The sequence below is a fragment of the Nicotiana sylvestris genome, chromosome 9, assembly GCF_000393655.2.
Source record: "Nicotiana sylvestris chromosome 9, ASM39365v2, whole genome shotgun sequence".
Lineage (NCBI taxonomy): Eukaryota > Viridiplantae > Streptophyta > Magnoliopsida > Solanales > Solanaceae > Nicotiana > Nicotiana sylvestris.
Window position 1 is genome coordinate 184889186 of NC_091065.1, and position 8206 is coordinate 184897391.

The window sequence follows — 8206 nt, forward strand, 5'->3', positions numbered from 1 at the left end:
ATTCTTTGATTCCTTATCGTGCAAAATTGTTGACTTCAGGATTCTAAACTTATGTCTTGCTATTCTCTCACAGATGGTTAGGACACGTACGGCTAGATCAGATGACCAGACACTCGCGCCCCCTCCTAAAGCCGCGAGAGGAAGGGGACGGGGTAGAGGACGTCGACGTGGTGCAGCTAGAGCACCCACATGAGCTGCTACAGAAGAGCCACCAGTAGCTCTAGTTAGAGTGTAGGCGCATGAGACGCCTGTTACTGCACGAGCTATTCAGGAGACCCTCGCCCAGTTTCTGAGCATGTTCAGTACTTAGGCTCAGGCAGGGTTGATACCACTTGCTCCTGCCATATCTCAGGCTGGGGGGAGCACAGACTCCCGTTGCCCGTACCCCAGAGCAGCAGGTCTAGGTCGACCAGATTCCAAAGGCCATACCAGTGCAGTCGGTAGCTCTAGTTCAGCCCGAGGTTAGGGCAACAATTTCTAGAGAGGAGCAGCTCAGGCTCGAGAGGTACAAGAAGTACCACCCTACTTTCAGTAGCTTGGCGTTAGAGGATGCCGAGGGGTTTTTGAGGAGTGCCACCATATCCTCCGTACTATGGGTGTTGCGGAGTCTAGTGGGGTTGCTTTCACTATGTTCCAGCTTAGTGGAGAGGCTTATCAATGGTGGCGAGCACATGAGTTGGGTAGTCTGTCCGAGGCAGCTTCACTCACTTGGACTCGGTTCTCAAATATGTTCATGAGGGAGTATGTCCCCAGAGTCTCAGATATACATGGCGCGTAGAGTTTTAGCAATTGCGCTAGGGTTCTATGACAGTGTCATAGTATGTGGTCTGGTTCAGTGATTTGTCTAGGCATGCATCAGCCTTGGTTACTACCTTTTAAGAGCGGGTTCATCGATTTATCGAGGGGCTCAACCCCAATATCAGATATAACATGGCCCGAGAGTTGGAGATGGACATTGCATACCAGTAGGTAGTAGGGATTACTAAGAGATTGGAGGGTATGCTGACTCGGGAGAGAGAGGCCAAGAGATCTTGAGAGTTCAGCGCTTATAGTGGTACTCGTGCGCAAGCTATAGCTCGTCAAGGTAGGGGCTATGTGAGTCTCCCTGTTCATTCAGCACTTCCAGCTTCCAGCAATATTCCGGCCACTCCTAGGCCTCAAGCTCCTTATTATGCATCGTTATTGTCTAGTGCACCTCCTGCACAGGGTGCTTTTAGCGGTCAGTCTAGCCGATTAGGCCCAAGTCATCCACGTGCTCCGAGAGCTTGTTTTGAGTGTGGTGACACTTGTCATATGGTGAGGGATTGCCCCAGATTTAGGAGGGGTGTACCTCCATAGATTACTCAAGCTCCACGTGCTCCACCGGGCCCTCAGGCTATGGCTACAGCACCAGCTACCATTCCACCTGCACAGCCAGCTCGAGGTGGAGGTCGGTCAGGTAGAGGTCGCCCTAGAAAAAGAGGCCAGGCAGATACTATGCTCTTCCTACTAGGACAGAGGCAGTTGCATCCGACTCTGTCATCATATGTATTGTTCTGCCCTGTCATAGAGATGCATCAGTCTTATTTGATCCAGGCTCCACTTATTCCTATGTGTCATCTTATTTTGCTCCGTATTTGGGTGTATCCCATGATTCTTTGAGTTCTCTTGTCTATGTGTCTACACATGTGGGAGATTCTATTGTTGTTGACCATGTGTATCGGTCATGTTTGGTTGTTCTTAGTGTTTTTGAGACCAAAGCCGATCTATTATTGCTCAGCATGGTAGACTTTAATGTTATTTTGGGCATGGATTAGTGGTTGCCCTATCATGCTATTCTTGATTGTTATGCCAAGACCATGACGCTTGCTATGCCAGGATTACCACGGTTAGAATGAAGAGGTATCTTAGATTATACTTCTAGCAGAGTTATTTTATTTCTAAAGGCTTCGCGAATGGCCGAGAAGGGGTGTAATGCTATCTAGAATATATGAGAGATGTCAGTGTTGATACTCATACCATTGAGTCAGTTCCGATAGTGAGGGATTATCCAGCTGTATTTCTGACAAATTTTTCGGGCATGCCGCCCGATAGGGATATCGACTTTGGTATTGATTTGTTACCGGGTACTCAGCCCATATCTATTCCTCCATATCGTATGGCTCTACCAAAGTTGAAAGGGTTAAAGGAGAAGATGCAGGAGTTGCTTGATAAGGGCTTTATTTGGCCCAGTGTGTCGCCTTGGGGTGCTCCAGTCTTGTTTGTGAAGAAGAAGAAGGATGGTTCTATGTGCATGTGTATTGATTATCGCTAGTTGAACAAGGTTACAGTGAAGAACAGGTATCCATTGCCACGTATTGATGACCTATTTGATTAGTTACAGGGTGCTAGGGTGTTCTCCAAGATTGACTTGCGTTCCTTCTATCATCAGTTGAAGATCCGGGAGCCAGATATCCCAAAGACTGCCTTCAAGACTCGGTATGGTCACTACGAGTTCCTTGTGATATCATTTGGGCTGACCAACACCCCAGCAGCATTCACACACTTGATGAATAGTGCATTCCGTCCCTATCTTGACTCATTTGTCATTGTGTTTATTGATGATATTCTGGTATACTCCCGGAGTCAGGAGGATCATGAGCAGCACCTGAGGAATGTGCTTTAGACCTTGGGATAAAAGAAGATATATGTAAAATTATCAAAGTGTGAATTCTGGATAGATTCAGTGGCATTTTTAGGTCACGTCGTATCAAGTGAGGGGATCAAGGTAGATCTAAAGAAGATTGAAGCAGTGTAGAGTTGGCCCAAACCATCCTCAGCTACAGAGATCTGGAGTTTTCTTGGTTTGGCGGGGTATTACCGTCGATTTGTGGAGGGTTTCTCATCTATTGCAGCACATATGACTAGATTGACCTAGAAGGGTGCTCCGTTCAGGTGGACAGAGGAATTTGAGGAGATCTTTCAAAAGCTCAAGACTGCTTTAAATACAGCCCCAGTATTGGTATTTCCTACAGGTTTTGGGTCTTATACTGTGTATTGTGATGCGTCGCGTATTGGTCTCAGTGCTATGTTGATGCAGGACGGTAGGGTGATTGCCTATGCGTCTAGACAGCTGAAGGTGTTTGAGAAGAACTACCTTGTCCACCATCTTGAGTTAGCAGTTATTGTTCATCCCTTCAAGATTTGGAGACACTATTTGTACGGTTTTCCTTGTGATATCTACACTGATCACCGGAGTCCGCAACATCTGTTCAAATAGAAGGATCTTAACTTGCGTCAACGGAGGTGGTTAGAGTTGCTTAAGGACTATGATATCACTATTCTATATCATCCCAGAAAGGCTAATGTGGTGGCCGATGCCTTGATTCATAAGGTAGAGAGTTTGGGCAGCTTAGCATATCTACCAACAGCGGAGAGACCATTAGCCTTCGATGTTCAGGCCTTGGCCAACCAGTTTGTTAGATTGGATATTTTTGAGTCGAGTCAAGTTTTGGCTTGTGTGGTTTCTCAGTATTTTTTTATGATCATATTAGAGAGCGTCAGTATGATGATCCCCATCTTCTTGTCTTTAAGGACACGGTTCAGCACGATGATGCCAAAGAGGTCACTATTTAGGATGACGGTGCATTGAGGATGCAGGGCAGACTTTGTGTGCCTAATGTAGATGGCTTGCGTGAGTTGATTCTCCAAGAAGCTCGTTGTTCGTGGTACTCCATTCATCAGGTGCTGCGAAGATGTATCGGGACTTAAGGCAGAATTATTGGTGGAGGAGAATGAAGAAAGACATAGTGGAGTATATAGTTCGGTGCCTAAATTGTCAGCATGTGAAGTATGAGCAAGAGCGGCCAGGTGGATTTCTTCAGAAGCTAGAGATTCCAAAATAGAAATGGGAGCGGATCACTATGGATTTTTTTGTTGGGCTCCCATGGACTCAGAGGAAGTTTGATGCAGTTTGGGTGATTGCAAATAGGTTGACCAAGTCGGCTCATTTCATTCCAATGGTTACTACTTATTCTTCTGAGCAACTGGCTTGAGTTTATATCCGCGAGATTGTCATGCTTCATGGCGTGCCGGTATCCATCATCTCTGACCGGGGTACACAGTTTACATTGCGGTTCTAGAGAGCCGTACAACATGATTTAGGTACTGGGGTTGAGTTGAGCACAATATTTCACCCTCAGACGGACAAACAGTCCGAGCGCACTATTCAGATATTGGAGGATATGCTCTGTGCATATGTGATGGAGTTTGGAGGTTCTTGGGATCAGTTCTAGCCACTTGCAGAGTTTGCCTACAACAAGAGCTACCAGTCGAGCATTCATATGGCCCCGTAAGAGGCTTTGTATGGTAGACGGTATCGGTCTCCAGTGGGTTGGTAGTAGCCGGGCGAGGCTACGCTATTAGGTACAGACTTGGTTAAGGTTGCCTTTGAAAAAGTTAATGTGATTCAGGATCAACTTCGTACAACCCAGTCTAGACAGAAGAGTTATGCGTATCGGAAGGTTCGCGACATCACATTTATGGTTGGGGAGTGGGTCTTACTCCGAATATAGCCCATGAAGGGTGTTATGAGTTTCGGGAAGAAGAGAAAGCTAAGCCCAAGGTTTATAGGCTCATTCGAGGTGTTGTAACGAGTTGGGGAAGTTGCCTATGAGCTTGCCTTACCTCCTAGTCTATCGAGAGTTCATCCAGTATTCCACGTTTCTATGCTTCAGAAGTATCACGGCAATTTGTCTCATGTGCTAGATTTCATCTCAGTCGAGTTGGACAAGGATTTGTCTTATGTTGAGGAGCCGGTGGCCATTTTGGAGAGGTAGGTTCGAAAGTTGAGGTTGAAGAACATTGCTTTAGTGAAGGTTCAGTGGAGCGGTCAGCCAGTCAAGGAGGTGACTTGAGAGACCGAGCATGATATGCGTAGCCGTTATCCTCATCATTTCACCACTTCAGGTATGTCTTTATGCTCTTTTGAGGATGAATATTTACTTTAAGAGGGTGAGGATGTAACGAACTGGCCGACCGTTTTGAGAGTATTAGCCCCGGTCCCCGATTTATTGCCCCCTCTATTTCATTTTGTGGTTACTTGACTTGTCGGGGTGCTTGGTGTCGGGTTCGGGAGAGTTTCAGAGTGAAATGGGACACATAGTCCCTAAGTGTGAAGTTTAAGCTGTAAGAGTTGACCGTAGGTTGACTTGTGTGAAGACAACTCCGAAATGGAGTTCCGTTGATTCCAATAGCTCCATATGGTGATTTTGGTCTTAGGGGCGTGTCCGGGTGTTTATTTGGAGGTCCGTAGGTCATTTCGGCGTTGATAGGCAAAAGTTAGAAAATGTTGGTAGATTTTTGGAAAGTTTGATCGGAAGTGAACTTTTTGATATCGGGGTCGGATTCCGATTTCGGAAGTTAGAGTAGGTTTGTAATGTCATTTAGGACTTGTGTGCAGAATTTGAGGTTAACCGAAGTTGATTTGATAGGTTTCAGCATTGGATGTGGAAGTTAGAAGTTTATCAGTTCATTAAGCTTGAATTGGAGTGTGATTCATGGTATTAGCATTGTTTGATGTGATTCCAAGGCTCGACTAAGTTCGTATAATGTATTAGGACTTGTTGGTATAACTGGTTGAGGTCCTAGAGTCATCGGGTGTGATTCGGACCATGTTCGGCGCATTTCGGGACATTTAGATTGGTGAAAACTGGTGCTTCTGGTTTCCTTCTACGCGTTCGTAAAGGTGTTCCCGCGTTCGCGTAGAGAAGTCTGAGTCTTGCTAGAAGATTGCCCTTCACATTTGCGAAGCTTTGTGAGTCTCCTGTCATCACGGACGCGAGAGGGTCCACGCATTTGTGTAGAGGAATGGTCAGTTGGGGCATCGGGCTTTAAGCCTACGCGATCACGTAGTTGTGCACGTGTTTGGGAAGTGCCAGGTCGCGTAAGCATCGCGTTTGCATCAGTTGCTTCACGTTCGCGTAGACCATTTTTGGAGGTTGTAATTATTTGTTCTTCGCTATTGTAACGTAGGTCCCTCGATCGCAATGCATAACGTCTGGGCAGCAGTATTAATTTTCAAAACTGAGGGTTTGAACCTATTTTTCATATTTTGTGCTAGAGACCTCGGAAATGAGGGTTTGAACCCATTTTTCATATTCTGAAAATTCGATTTTTGCTAAGTAGTTTCCTTTTGTTTCTTTCATTGAGTTACTCTAGTATGTGTAGTCATCATCTTTAGCCTAATTTAACATGTCTACATCCTCTTATTTGCAATTTGTACAACATGCTTAGTTGAATTACCCGCTTCCTTGATTCCATATTCATTCTTTAACTATAGGATCATTTGCTTGTAATATCACTGTTTCATTTTTTCTGTGTTGGTTTTTGTGATTATTTTTGAGATAGTTGTTTGGTTGTGGCACGAGGTTTCTGCCGTGCAGATTGTTATTGTGACACGAGGTTTCTGTCGTGCGGATTGCTATCATGGCACGAGGTTTCTGCCGTGCGGATTGTTGTCATGGTGTGAGATTTTTGCCGTGCGGTTGTTATTGTTTGCACGAGGTTTCTGTCGTGCTGTTGTGAGATATTTACTTTTGGGACTACGAAGCAGTACCTTGGGAGTGCCCCTGTTGATTTTCTCTATTTGTTGTATTGTTATTGTTGTTGTTGTTGTTCCTTAACTTGTAAGATTCTTGCTTTCTTATGTGTTGTAATTGTCTTCTTTGATTCTGTGTTGTTACCTTCTGTAAATTTCTACTGTTACACTTCTCTGTCATTTTATTATATCATTATAACTCCTGCCATGTTTCTTATTATTTCTAGTAGGGCCCTGACCTAACCTCGTCACTACTCTACCGAGGTTAGGCTTGGAACTTACTGGTACCGTTGTGGTGTACTCATGCTACACTTTTACACATCTTTTTATGCATAACCGGGTACCTCCTACCAGTCCAGGCACCAGCGAGGAGAGATCAGTTCGGAGACTTCAAGGTATACTTGTCGGCGTCCGTAGGCCTCAGAATCCCCTTCTATCCTGCTCCTTTTCTTATTTCTTTTTATCTTACAGACAGTGATGCGTAGGAGCGTTCCACACTGTAGCTATAGCTTGTGACTTGTATTTCATCGGGTTTTGGGATTTGTACTTATTGAGCGGTAATTTTCATTTATATAGAAGTTGATGTTTGCTATTTAAGTTATTATTTTAGTTATTCCGCATATTTGTTAGGCTTACCTAGTTTTAGAGACTAGGTTCCGTCACGACATCTTACGGAGGGAAATTTGGGTCGTGACATATTAAGAAATCCACCTTTTAGTATTAATTAACAATGAAAGTGATAGTATTAACCTTAATTTGTTTATTGAAAATATAGTTAATACTCATAAGTTATTTACTCTAAGGGCAACTTTGGAAAAAAGAAGTTAATTCCTTCTTGATATCTGAAAAATTAAATATTGTGGACCATAAATATTGTTGTTGAATATACCTTCCCTAGGATTTGACAACTATCTAAAAAAGAAGTAGCCATCAATTGATAATTATGTGGATACAGGAGTTGCTGTCATCAGGAAATTCTCTTAGAAGTTTAAGCTAGATACCCTTCAAAAGATGTACAAGACTTACATGAGACTCTTTCACAAACTGTTATTTCACTTTGTGAACTCATGTATTCTTCAAAGGTCTAAGAGGAGGCATGAGGCCACTCTACCTAACATGGTTGTGATGGAACTGTTGGATATTGAGAAGCAATAAACCTACCTAGCTTGATGATTCAACACATGCCAAGGATTGCTGACACTTGAAAACCCAAGCATGCTATACTTTATGAATTCATGTTAATTGAGTTGTTTGACAAGCTCAACATCACCTTTCATGACCTAAAGTTTGGTAATCAAAAAAATACTGTATATAGTCACACTCAGAAGTGGTTATGATGAGATAAAGGCTAAGGGTCCAATTGGTGCTACCATTTTGCCTAGGAGTAGCAAGGCTGCTAAACTCTCTAAGAGATTGGAGTTAGCTTTGGAAGAGAATCCCTAAGCTTAGGGAAGACAATAATGAGCTGAGGAAGGAATCTAAGCAGCTCAGGGAGGAGTTAAGAAAGGATAGAGAAGCTCATGTTCAGCAAATTGCAACTCTTGTGAAGGCCTTGACCTCGTCTAGTTCTCACCCCTGAACTTAGTCCTTAACTTGTCCCCTGTTAGTCATTTAAGTCTATTGTTTCTTAGTTGTGCCAGTCATCTAAGT